Raw genomic sequence first — 14,959 nt, forward strand, 5'->3', positions numbered from 1 at the left:
AAACTGTCACTGAGTTGTACTGCTCCAATCTGTCTTTACTTATCTAGACAAGGTTTTCATCCTGCATTTTCTCCTTTGTGATTTAACGAATGCTGATCCAGTCTCTCTTGACTGAGATGGTGGTGAAATCTTTCTCCATCAGAACAGCCACACAATGATTTTGTGAAGTCTGAACACTTTTGCATTTTATAGGTTCACTTGAATAACCAGTGCTAACCCTGACTCACTGGGGCCTGCTTCAGAGAATATGCGCGTGTGTCAGGCTGGAACGTTGTGTTAATAGGACGTTTGGGATCAATAAAAACTGATGGCTGCAGGGGTGTGTGTGTGTCTCAACGTGTGAATCATGTTTTCTGCTTCTGAACGCAGCTTGAGTTCCGATGTATGGTTTGAATTTGCGATAAATGTTTCTGGTTGTCTCGGTCTTTGTTACAGTCTTTAGATGTTATAAAGACAAAATTCTACAGTTCACATGTTATATGGTCTGAATTATTGAAACATGGCCTGTTTTTCAGTATCTGTAAAATATTATTGTTTTCTAAGTTTTTAGTTACATACTTTTGTGTTATCCGATCATCTGAACTTAGGATATCCAGAAAATGTTGTTTTTATTAAATTAGTTATAATATCATTTTGCTAGCTTAAAAATCATTTTATTTACATTATAATAAAGTAAAAATCACAAATGGAATCTTTAAATGTTACTCAAAGCCAAATTATTTTATCTCTCAACAATTGCAACCAGTTTAAGTCAGATGATATTCTGTATTTTTCTTATTGTTAGAGAGTCCACGAAAAGACCAAGATCATTAGTTCTTTAACTTTTGTATACCTGACCATTACTTATTACTGTTTCCCTAATCTTTGCTAAGAACTATGGTACCCCACTGTAGGAAATTATTTAGCTTTTTTTTTCCAATTAAGAATGTTGGTATTGGTGAAATGTATTTAAGAGTTTTGATTTTTAATTGAAATACATTGCTTGATGGGAAGTCTAAGAAGTATTTAGATTTAGAGGTGGGCTAACACATTATTGGTTCTGATTTCTTTGCAGGATTTATTGACAATAAGAAACAAATATTAGGTATCACCAAACCTTACTCGTAAAGTGGTTGACTGTCAGATTTATTTTTTAAAGAGAAGTGTTATCCTTTCCATTGATAATAATCATTGCTCTTTGAACTCAATTGTTACCTTTCAAAAGAACAAAGTGTCCATATGTTAAACCTCACAAAGGAATACCTCTCTACTCCTTGTGAGCTTTGCAGTTCCTATCAAGATTGAGGCTCTAAACAGCTGCTGCCACGCTTTCTCTGTGTGATGTAGCTGAGAAACCTGAGCTGTGCTATTGATCAGACTTCCACTACCAGGTCATTAGCTAGCAGCCTGATGTCTCTGCATTCACTTCATGACCCTCTCTTAAAAGACAGTGGGGGTGTGATGAATGACAGACAAAAATATACCACATAAATCTTCCCAGTGGGGTTTCAGCATTTATACAGGAAGAGTGTCAATTTTAAATGCTTTCTTGTTCATGACCAATAATTCTTTTAAAGCTCTTGCTGATGTTCATATTTCTTTTTGAAGATATTTAATCATCATTACACCACTGATGTCTCCAAAGAGCACAAAGAATGCACACCAAAGGCAGCTGAGTAGAGTCTGTTTTTTTATTGTCACTTTAAATGCTGAAGCACATTGATGTCCTTTGCTTGAGACAAACCAGGCAAACCTGGATTTATTGTTCCATACTTTAATGAATATCGGGCTGCTGTAGTCTGTCACTCCAGCCTTGAGACATGGCTGATAAACTTGGTGTAATCCTCCTTAAAAGAAAAAGAGAATGGCTGACCAGTGAAAAGATAGGTGTAAAGAGGGGGGGATGCTGAAGAAAAATATTTGAATGTCATTTTGCAAAAGCACCTCTTAAGTTAAGAAAACATCGAAGTTGAGGAGAAACAGCTGTGTGCACTGAAGCCTGGCATCCTCAGGATGAAAACATAGGCCGTTAATAATAAAAATAATAAGTCTGCTGAGTTCCTAATAAAAGGACCCTGATGAAATAATTCAGTACAGTGAGAGGCTTTTGTTGTATCCCAGGCTACCCTTGTGACCAGTCCAGCTTCACCACCGCAGAAGAAGAGAAAAAAGGAGTTAGAAGGGACAATGGGATGCTGCTGGTTTCAATCCATACTGCAATACACCAGATTTACCACAGAAAAAGAAAGTTGGCAGGACAACCTGGTCTTACTCTATTTTGCCACACGTGGCTATAGACTGTACTATATTAATGTTGGCTCAGAGCCAGCAGAGTCTGGACCGACTATTTCAGAGTTTGTGCCTATTTGTGTGTGTGCATGTTTGTGTTCTTAGCTCAATGCAAAATGCCAGGGAAACCCCAAACTCTTTTTCATGCTGCCTTCACTCTTTTTTTTAATTTCTGTCATCTGTCTCTCACCCTTTCTCTCCTTCTGCCATCTGGCTCTAGTGAACAGAGCTCTGATAGCAATGCTCAGAAATCCCAGTCATTCTGTTCTGTGTGGTGTCAGCAGGGCTTGTTTTATTCCCTCAAATCCCAGTGTAAACTTCAGTGCCAGCTTCACCAATAAATACTTAAACACAAGCAATAAACAGCACCAGATTTTTTGTTCATATCTTTATGACTGAAGCAAAGTACAAAATAACAGATCATCCATAATTGTCATTGAATTAAATAGATATTGTTGTTAATAACAGTGAGGTACCATTTGATTTGTCTTTTATGCGTTCCTGTTTTTTTTTTAGCCTTTGCATTTCCTTTGAAAAATGTGTTTGCTTGGCATGAGTGGCATGCAGCCAAGCTTGTCTCCATAGCTATACTGATTTATGGGAGTTCAGGGAGAAGGAATAAATGAGAAAGATGAGTATTAGAACATAAATCATCATCATCAGAATAGCTACCCCATCATAAAACAGCAGTCAAACCTTTGGTGGAGGGAAGAGGGAAATCCATAAAGATGACAGAAAAATGAGAACTGTGAGAAAAAGGAGAGATACCAAAGACCAGCTATGGTCAGTAAACTAATACTGCCATGATTAGTCATGCCGTCTATAGTCTTTGGAAATTACCCTGTATGCACAACACAACCTATCTACTATATTACTAAATTGTGTCTCTTTTTCAATTCTGTTTCACCTAAATTGGGCTACTTGTATTTTTAAAGGGTCTATAGATTACTTTGTGAAAACAAATCAGTTGTGTATTAAAAACCTAAACAATATTATTATATATTAACAATGAGTTATACACACAAACTTACAGTTTCACTTCAGTCTCACCATTGTCATTAGTTGCTGTTTTTAGATTAAAAAAAAAAAAAAAAATTAAAATATGTAATAACACACTATATGCTACCCACAGAACACCAAATAATAAAATAAATAAAACATTCTGTGAGCTCAGTCTGAACATGTACTTATTCCTCCCTCATGTAGAGCTGGAACTGATATGGCAAAAGTGGAGTTGAATGGCCAGTTCAGGTGAAGTCCCTGGGCTGTGATGGTGTTGCTGTGTAGTAAAGGTGGCTGGTCGAATAGGATCCGTCCACATGTATATGAACCCAAACGCAAACGCACATGTTGTTTTTGGGTGTCTGTTTCATGTTGTAGTGGCCACTAGCCAGCTGGTTTGTAAGCACTCACAGGGGGGCAGTGGAAAAGGTGTTTGTTAGTTAATGTTGTTTATCTTTCCTCAGGGCATCTCCAGTGGCTGAGGTAAAAACATGGCTGCTTACACACTAGGACACTCCAAGTACTGTTAGTGCTCTTAGTTACTAGGATTCTCCACCTTCTATTCAGCTCAATAGACTCTTATCACACGCCCATGATGACACTCACCGTCTGGTCTAGTAGAAGGTGGCGTTTGTCCCTTTTCAAGCAGTTGTTGGAGTGATGACAACATAGCATCCATTAAATGGTTTGATATTCAAAGTGGGGGTGTCCCAAGGTTATTGGTTATCAATTTGTTATCTAGCCACAGTAAATATTGCTTTCACATGAATTAGTAGCAATCAATACTGCAACACATACCTCTAACACAGTGCCAATATATTATAATCATATGATGTTGTTCAAGTTTGTTTTGTCTGATGGCCTGACCACAATGTGTGATGTCAGTGTTTGGAGAGCTTAGGCTGGAAAGCTGCTTTTCCATCCACCCCCTCTCTGCCCCTTTATCCCCTTTTCCTCTTCCTGATATACAGTTCATGTGTTGCTGATTACCCTCAAGTCCAGGTCTAGACCCAGAGCTTCCACCTTCTCTGCTCATATGGTTTGGAGCTGGAAGTCCCCCAGTTGACTCCCACCTTAATGCACGCAGCAGTCAAATGCATGTGCACAAGTTTGTGATGCTTGTGGTTCATGCACGCAAGCACAGATCCCATCCCAAGTGTTAACACATGCGCACACGTACTATATGCAAACATAAACACATATATCCACATACACAAGTGCCTGCACATGTCTTCTCCTGCCTTTTTTCCCAGGGGTTCTGTTGATTGACAGTGCCTGCTCCTGCAAGGGATTATAGTGGAAAACAGTGAGGTAGAGGGGTTGGGGGTCCTGGGGAGGGGTTATGAGGTTTGGGGCCAGGGCGAGGGAGAGTGAGAAAGGGGGCTGAAGATTAGGACCACTGAGCTTCATTAACCTGAATGTTTACACAAGCTGATCTCTTGCAATAAGACCCTTTTCCTTCCCACAAGTGTCTCCTTGAAGAATCTGCTGCCCCTTCCTCCATCCCCTCATTCCCAGTGAAGCAGTGAAGCGATGTCCACAGTCATCATACTGTCTAGCCTGATAAATGCCAGGATGTAATATAGTTGCAAAGTAGCATTAACCAATAAATACCTTTAAATACTCACGATTAGAATTCAAATATAAAGTTTATACATAAATAAAAAATTTTGACGTTTTGATACATTTTTACATAGAATGGAGGTTTGTGAAAATGTTCTAGTTTTAATATTATACAGTCTGGTAATAGGGTGGAGGAAGCCAATCTGCTTATATTTGAAATGACCCCCATCTCCCTGTTTTCTTTTCCAAGGCTAACACTGGTAATATACTGTAGTAAATGTTCATTTTAATGGTAAGCAAAAATAACTCAGGGACACATGTGACCTATACATCTGCTACTTCATAATGAATGAAAAAAAAAAAGAATATATAATGAAACAATTTTTTTTATTACGTTTGCTGTTCAAAACTAAACAGAGTTAATGTGCTAAGTTTACGATAATATAGTTTTTCCAATTTGAATTAAATTATTGTATAATGTAGGAATGTGGGAAACTCATATTTTGTTGCATCACATTTGTGGTTTCCATAATGAATGACCCAGAGGATTTTCAAGAGCAGAACATTTGACACTTTTGACAAAGCAGTTCCTGTTTTACCAGAGCAGGATAAATCACAGCTAATTCTATAAGGCATTACAACATAATGCAATACAAAAGTACAAAGGAGGTAAAGAGCCAGTAAATTAGTGCCAATCACATGGCAGACTTCAAACACACCGACTTGTGCTTTTGTTGCTTCTCTCCAAGGACCCATTGAGCCGTCCAGAGTTGTGCCTGAGCTCTAAGGACAACACTGGAGGCTATTTGCTTCTCAGATTAAAGAGGCTGAGAGAGATAGCCCTGAAAGCAGAGGCAGTAGAAAGAAGACAAGTTCCAGAGGTTCCCCCCTAAAGAGCAGTTAGCAGGAAAGGACTGCCTGTATTGTTTAGCATCTCCGGGAAAGTGTGTTTTCTCTCAGCGCTGAGGTGGAAAAGTAAATTAGCGTTCACTCTGTGGCTGGCTCCGGCCCGACAAATGGAGAATGCTGTGTTGACAGCCACAAGATTGCTGTCTTCAAAGAGCTGTAACTAAAAGGACATGGCTCATGCTAAAGTAAACAGAAATAAGTCTAGAGCTCTTAGTTAGACAGACAGGCTGTGGCATGAATTTCAAAATTGCCATCACATCAAATAGGCAGGCAGATCAACTGGGAGTTTTTTTTTCTGTAAGAGGAACTTCTTTGGAGGCATCTGTCATGTGGGTCTAATTTTTCACCTTGAATGACTGAGAATGCTGTAGGTTCAACATAGGTCCACGCCTGCTTGACAAGATGCCGATTCTAAAGACAGAAAAAGAGAAAGAGAGGGAAAGTTTGAAACGGAGAGAAAAAGACAGAAAGACAGACAAGAATGCCAAATCACGACTGCTGAGGACTAGCCGTCTACACAATCTCAGACAGGAAAGGGAATGTGGGGGGAAGAGAAGGGGAATGAGCAACTGGAGAAAGAGGTGCAGTGAGGAAAAGAGAGAAATAGTTTTTGCGACATCTGGCTTTGATTAAAAAGGGCAGTGTGGACAAGCCAGCCTTTGCTGCTTGTTTTGACTGGGCTTTTCAGGGAAGTTGATTCCTGTTTGTTTTTGAATATTTTTGAAGTCGACTTGAATTGATTCATATATGCCATGAACACAATAACTCCGCAAAGATTAAGCATTTCAATAGGGATAGCAGTAGCTTTCCCCATTTGTGTATCTAAGTGTAGTTTGTGCACGTGCATGTGCAAGTTGTGAGAGTGGGTGATGACTCTGTGGGAGGATGGAATACATACAGAGCATATATTTTTCCTAGAGATGCCAAAGTTTTCTTCAATATTGGATTTAATGGGCTTTGATGTCAGATGGATGTCTTTCTTTTTCCAGTATCTTAGAGGCTCAAAAAGCCACTGGAATTCATGGGGTAGATGCTGCTGAAGAAGTGGGCTGTCACTATAGAAGAATAGAAAAGAACAACAACAAAAAAAAGAAAAAAATAGAAAAAAAAACCTAAAAACAAATATACACTATATAATTTCAGAAGTGACATGATTGGACTGCACACATCTAGATGTAAAGTAAAATACAAATCATTAAGTCTTGTTCAACTGTAAAATAGCTCAAATTTTTGAGAGAAGCAGGGAAAATCTGTGGTGTTAGCTGATTTTTAAAATGATTGTTCAGACAAAGAGCAAAATGTCAAAAGCACATAGAACAAAACTGGGATTTATAGCTCCCTTCTGTCACTTCCTTGTAGACATATTGAGTGAGAGAGGAACCTCATGGCACAGCTTCCTGCACCACTGAATATGAATAAACCATCAAGTGCAGATACTCAAGCCAAGCCAAACTCAGCACACAGGCATCACAGCATAACAGGGCGGGAGGCCCTGGAGCTCTTACTGGCAAGCACAGACGAACTCCACCACCCCCCTTCTTCACCACAAACCCCTGTTCCCGAAGTCAATTGCCCATCAAAAAAAGATAATGGCTTAAAAAAACATGATATTTTGCAGTGATTTTTTTTTGCTCTCTGATTTTCAATTATCATTAGGGTGAGAAGACATGCACTCTTGCAAAAGAAGAAGATACCGTAGCTCAGAGAGAACGGGAATCTGAAGGAATACTGGTGATGCCGGTGGGGTTTTGAAGAGTTTCAGAAGTGAAACTGGAGACCCTGAGTCAGGCTGCTTGCTTTCTGAGGGCTCTGAGGTTATGATGATGATTGGAAGTGATGTCTGTTTGGTAGCTGCTGCTTCTGATTCAAGGGCAGCTGAAAAAATGTCAGAGGGGTTTTGAACCTTGGTCTCTGGCACAGTTAGGCAAATCTAAACCCAAATGTGCGTGAGGGATTGAAGAATTAGTGGCGTTTAATAGCTGATGCTCTCTTTATGGCAACCAGGTAAGACTGTTACTTTAGATCAAGTTGGACTGGCTGGGATTGGATAAAACTCACTCTTACAGTAAATACTATTGGATTGAAGTAACTCATCCAAACAATAACAAAACTGGATTAAAATTTCAACAGGGTATTTTTGCTTAATGCTATATCTGTCAGTATTTCCATCACATTGCAATATTTTCTGCCAGATGATCCTAAAGAAGATTCCTTTGATTTAAAATGTCAGTAATGGCATATTATACAGTTTATGCTCATGGAAAAAGAGTAATAGTATGCAATTGTGATTCAAATGATTGTTTTTCTTCACATTTTATAGCCGTGTAGTTGTTGTAAACTACACAGGATACTGCACAGACATTTATTTACAGAATCTAATATATCTTATCAAAACACAGAAATTGAGAATAAAAAATGTCCTAGATTTTTAAATTAATGATGACATAATCTTTCTAGCTATTCTAGTTATTAAATTAATCAAATGCTGATTACAATAACACATTTGCCGTTTGCTTGTCCTAATGTACACTCTCTTATAGCAACCCTAACACCAGGATAGAAATGTTAACACCTCACACAATGGACAAGCTTGTTATCAATGCTGTGTTTAATTGGCTTAGAGGTCTTCAACCTCTGGCCACCACACCTTGGCAGCAGCGGCGCAGTCTGACAGGGGATCAGTGAAACAGTATCCACAGGATGAGAAACCAGCTGGGGAGTGGAGTGCAAGAGTGTCTTGAGGATGTTCTCTATGCTTACCAAACAGAAACGCAAGAGGATTTGTTCTAAAGGTGAGGAGGAAGGTGTTAAAGAAACTATCAATGTCCTGGCTCTTGTCCCATAGCTTTGTAGCCTTCTGATGTGTTTGTGGATGGGATCTAATGTATGCGTGTGTCTAAGAAAGAGAAAGAAAGAACCTACATTATTTAGTTATCAGTGATCACAAAGATGACACTTGATGTTGTCCAAAAGATAATATTTCTGTAACATTTCCCAGCCTTATAAAAATATTTCACACCGCCCATCACAGCCAGCACAAAACAGTTTTGACCTGTAATGGTGATCATTTGCCAAGTGAACACACTGCTGGGAGAGGGAGTGAAGGGGAATTAAATCCATGTTTTTCATTGTTATGTCTGATGACTGGGTGGTCTGAAATTTCTAATTTCCTATAGCTTTTATTAACAGGAAAAATAGGTGGCAATAGGTTTGACACTCAGCACAGTTCAATTTTCCAGCCAGATGCATTACTTCATCCCATCCTCCGCAACATCTTTTTCATCTTGAATTTTAATCAAACTGTTTGCAAATCCAGCGATTATCCCCTGTAAATGTAAGAACAGCATGACATTCAATATGCTAACAGAGGTGAGTTAGATCTGTCAAGCATAATAACACTCATAATTTCAACAGTGTGAGTCAAAAGTTAACAATGCACTGAATTAATAGGGGTCCATATTGAAACTTGAAATGACAAAGCCATGTAAAAAATTTCAATACGACTATTTCCTTCTTCACTGAGAATCTGTCTTGTTCAGATAGTTAGCTGCAGTGTCAAAGCAGGCGATCACAGATGATCACAAAGACCTGTGGCTGTGGGTTATTATGTTATCAATGCATTAGTCAGATGGAGGCACCACCCTGAGGACAGCATTTGCCAATAGGCACACAGGTGAAGTCATAAATCAGTTTTAATTGGGCTGCTGAGTAGCAAGTGTGGTTAAAAGGTTTGGGAAAGTGAGACTGGTGTCCATGAACCTTATTAGGTTCTGACAGACTCGTCACCAACTGCAGAGCCAGATAATTCTCTTCCTATCATCACCTGTCAACTCCCCTAAAGACATACTATTGCTAAACCATTGCTTTTTCCTGAAAACTTTCTCTCACTGCACCATGTCTGTCAGGCTGTTGACCACATGACAGTTATGATTTGTATATGATTGTAATAAATTCTACTATCTATTTTTTTGCACATTATATCAGGAACCTTTTTAAAGAATATTGTGTTGTTTAAATTATTTCTCTATAACACTCACAGAGAAACACCCAAGCAGCAGGATGCCAATCTACATGGCTTTAGTACTACATACTTCTCTCAACTCAACACTGCAAGTTTATTGACAGCTTTTAAAAAATATTTACTGCCCCACTTCCTCTCCCAGCATGCACCTAGTCTGTAATCTCACTGCCTGTTTATTAGATAATTTGTCAAAAACTTTTTTTTTCTCTCTTTCTCTTTTTGTCATCATCCTCTGCTTTAACATTTTGAAGGGGGGATCTGTATATATTGTATGTGCATGTGTGCATGAGAGACGTTGATGGAGAGAGAGAGAGAATAAAGGGTGAGACATAGAGTGAAATGGGCCTTGGAGATTAACTCCTTCCATGCCTTCGCTTTCCTTTTTAAAAGAGAATTTACAGCTGATTAGCCTCTGTTGTAAAGACAGGCCCCAGTTCCCAGAAGGAACACTGCTAAACATTTATGCAAGGCCAGACGCAAAGACTCTTATTAAAAACATGTGTTCTTCCAAAGACCCCTCAGAGAGACATCCAGGAGTGGGCAGAATAAAAATGCTGCAGTCTGAAGGCTCGTTTTCAGCACATCATTGGAGAAATGTATGTCATACTGTACTAGACACTTGGATATGCCAAAAATGACACATCTTATAGTTTTTAGAGAATTTGTGTTAAAAAAAATGCTAATCTTAAGTGCAAAAAGTATGCATATTTGCCAGAATATCTTAACATTATTTTATGATTTGAACTCTATAACTTTATACCATGAAATTACACACAACTAATGTAAAATCTTAGCTTAACCCCAATTTTTGGTTGGCATTCAAAATTAGAGCTCAACAGGTATGTGTAATGTGAGTGTGTATGAGGACAAGAGAGTAAGAGAGGAATCAGATGGTGAAAGTGAGAGTGAATTTTATTATTGCTGAAGTCATGTATAGTGAGGTGGTGGCTGCTGTGTATACCCAGACTCTTAGCTACCGTTGCTGCCAGGCCTCAGCTGCTACGTGTGCTTAGTCTTCACCATGTTCCCACTGAGTACACAAAGCAGCCACAGGTATGTCACCATTACCCGGGGCCACACCAATCACAGCCAGGATGCTGTCAGAACCTTTCTGGTATCCCATCAAGCTAATGAGATGTGACTGAGTCTGTGCTGCCAAAGCACAAGTAATTGTTCCATTCATATACCTTCTACAGATGTATGGAGACTTTCCTTCCTTGGTCACAGTTATCAAGGAGGGACCTAGGATCATGTCTGCGTGTGTATGGGTGTGGGTGTGTGTCCTACAGTTGTCTGTTTATACAAACTGTAAATGTACACATATAAATCTGAGCCATGTGTGCGTGTATGTATCCATTTATCTGTTGCTGGATTGGTATCTGTCGGTGTTTGGTCTGGTTTACCACAGTGGAAAAGATCATCATAAATTGGCTGATGGTAAAAATGTGTCCAGGTGGACTGTATGTGTGTGTTTTGGTGGATGGGTTTGTGTTTTGGCTTTGCTGGGCTCAAGAATGGTCTCAGCGTTTTGTGACATTTGTGGTAAATAAAATGATGAGCTGTACACTTCAGTGCAGCCAATGGATTTAAAACTTTCACATAGCAGGCTGCAACAAGAAAAAAATCTCTGCAATCATCAGCTGGAGGAATTATGGCAGCATTAGACATGTTTTTATTTAACAATCATAATTTTTAATCATAATTCATTCTGAAAAGATTCTGAAAGATACAGACAAAACCTGATTTTTTTTTTTTTTGATTCATCTGTAATGTTTGCTAATCTTAACGGAATTACCTAAAATATTAAATCCTAATCCTTTAATTTTAGAATTAACAGTTAATGAAACTTTGTCAGACGACATGGGGCAATTTAAAATACTAGATCTCCTAAATCTGTATCAATATGTCAGAAGTTCAAGCAGGTTGATCGCACACCATAAGGATAGCAAATTAGCCGCTGCATGAGCGATGTTTCCAATTGACATAATTTTAACTATATGAGTTTCAACATAAACAGAAAAAGGAACAAGAAAATAAGTGTGGTCGCCTGATGTGTGTGGTAACCAATTGCAGTCTTCACATTGGATGTGGTGTGCTTTTTCCAGGGTTTTGAATTTCTCATTATATGTTAGGTACATGAACTTGCATATGGTCTGATGCATGGTGTTAGAGTTGACCGAGTACAGGAGCAATTCCTTATTTAACCTATAAACACAAATAAAGTATTCTTTTTAATAGCAGAGGGGAAATGTTGTGGTGATGGTAGAATTTGCAATTATATTTTTGATGTGGAACTTCTTGCACATGGTATTTTATCACTTCATCCACCACTGTTCTGCCAGAAATTATGAAAGGTCTTCACAACTACCTTTATAATGAATTATATTTATAAGACTTTGTGTTTTGGAATTTTAGTAATGTAATACTGAAATAAATTTGTTCCATTGTGACTCATGAAAGTGCTTGTTGAGGACATTTGCTCTTTCAAACCTCTAACGTTTTTTGCTGCTTATTCCTGTTTAACACCACTGCAAAACTTCTGGTTTTGAGATCAGATCACATTAAAATATTTAACAGCAATGAAAAGATTCATTAGCTCCAATGCTGTTTGAATCTTTCTTTAGTGCACAATACTCCCACTGCTTTACATTAAGGGGAGTCATTTGATCCTACTTAGCTCAAATACAGTATATACCCATTAGATTTAAACAAAAATCTGTCAGAAAAAAAAGATTTCTTCTCACAATTCCCCTTGATAAATCCAAGTAAATAGTCCTCTACTCTCTCCCAAATAATTTCCTTCCATTTCTGTCCAGAGATTTCAGGGACTAGGCAGTTTGGGATTTTTCCCTTAGCCTTCTAGACAAAAATTGGCTCGGAAGCTAAGGGTCCAGCTCTATCAACTAGAGCCAACATAAACACAGGCCAATTCCTACCCAATTAGAAACGCTAAATGCATTGGACTCGGTGCACTACCAGGGCTGATCGGCGCAATTAATGCAGCCTTGGTCTCCTCTGGCTGCTTTAGATGACTGGGATGGTTCAGATGTATACAATTTCAGTTCAAGGCCAGTCTGTGGAAGTCTGATTGGGCACGTTGGTCTCATCATAAAAGTATAAACACGAGTTTGGATGGGGTGCTTGGTGGTTGGGGTTTTCTTTGGGTCAGCCATGCTAGATAGCACCATAACAGCACAGGAAGATATGTGTGGTAGGGAGGTCAATCAGAGGTAGAGATTTAAGGAATAGGACCCTACATTTCAGCTGAGCAAACTTCATTTTTACTGCGATGGTTGAGAAGATGTGTTCAGTAGAGTGGATATGTACTGACAATGATACATTCTGGCTTACTGTTACTTCAGATGTTACAGATAAGTTAATTTATTTATCTACTAACATTTCAAGGTGTTTAAAATTAATTTTTATAATTAGATTTTTTGTTAAACATTAGAACACTTAATTTCCTTATTTAAACAGATCACATCCATGTTGATTTGGAAACTGGCATTAAACCTGCAATCACCCAATTGTGCTACTTATAACAGCAACCAGACTTTCACGATCTACATTCTCATTTAGTTGTTATTTTAGGTACACTGTACTTGATAATTTAACAACACACACCGCACTTTTAAGCTGAAGCTACAATATCTGGTTAGGGTACATCAGCAGTAGTAAACAATTGGCAGAGTTACCACTGTAGCTTGTAGCCATGCAGCTCAAGTAATGCAAAACATCAACACAGGCTTTTAGAATTACTTTCTGCATGCAAGAGGCATGTGGGTATATGTATCATTGTAGTTAATGATATTCTAAACAATGTAAACCATTAACCTGAAATCAGCAATTATAGGTCATTTAGAGGGTTTTATTATCATATATATCAGGTACATGCCAATGTAAAAAAAAAAAAACTATAATAAAAGCCTTGGAAACAACTTTGTCATGGTCTAAAGCTTTCTATGGAAACAGCACAACCTGCATGAGTACGACAGCAAACCATTGTTCTAGTTTTCTTTTGTCCAGTGGTCATTGTCCATTGTGTGTGCCTGAGGTGTTGGTTTGCATTATCAGCCTGGGGTGCTCTACTCTCTCAAAGATAGTTTGCTAACAGAGCTTTCACTCCATTGCCTTTAATGAAAATCTATACTAAACATTTAGCTCTGTGTGAGAAAGGGGGGAAATTCAATAAGACACGTAACACAATTTATAAATTACAGGAAGAACTAATCGAACCAGCGGGCTAAATGGAGAAATGTTTTTGTGTTTATTGTTCATTTCTCTATATTTTTGGAACCACAATATCAGCTACCTGTGTGCGGTGAGGAATAAGAGGTTGAAATCCATTTTCTCAACCAAAATGAACTCCGCTGCTGTGTTTTTATTCAGACTTCCTTTCAACATAGCTTATCAGTCATGCCGCCAGAGATGTCTCCACTGAGGTATTCCCCAAACTAATGGTCGCTCTTGGACAGCGCCATCGATAGTAAACTAATCTGCAGCCTGCAAGGCACAGGAAACAGATCTCATTAGCACTCATTGGACTATCTTCCAAGGAAACTTTCATCTTTAGACCACTCTGACAACAGGCCTGAAAGCCAGACTAATGTCACTTACTAGTTCTGGGTTTAATGGCTGACTGAAAATATCTAATAGATGGATGGACAGTAAAAGAGTGAAGTAATCTGTATGTGTTGTTTTTTTTCCCCATGTAAACATCGAAATCATATATGATATATATATACTATGCTGAACACACACAAACACACTTCACTTTATGATATCCTCCATTTATATTGCATTTACATGTAAGTAAGTCAAATATATAGATATATGCCTGTTTTTCTCTGCTAATGAAGTGAAAAATTTAAGCAAAAAAAGTTAAGTGACTATTCAAAGTTCTTCTTGGCACTTAGGCATAAAATCCCACTAAGCGATGCCAGCCTTTCCTGCTTCGGTTATAATCCGTTTTTATTGTTATGGTAAATTACTATGGTAGTTCCCGTCTGCTCTGCTTGCTGAAAAGAAACAGGTAAACTGATATTTGGAGTGCTGCTTCCCCTCACTGGATGAAACCACAAAATACACCTGAAGAATTTGAAGGTCTATTCATTCAGCCACTAGGGGGTGACATCAAATTAGTCGCACATCCCGCGATTATTCCAGATCTCTCGTTGTTTGTTTACTTCCTGCGAA

This window comes from Mastacembelus armatus, chromosome 5 (genome assembly GCF_900324485.2).
Source record: "Mastacembelus armatus chromosome 5, fMasArm1.2, whole genome shotgun sequence".
Taxonomy (NCBI): domain Eukaryota; kingdom Metazoa; phylum Chordata; class Actinopteri; order Synbranchiformes; family Mastacembelidae; genus Mastacembelus; species Mastacembelus armatus.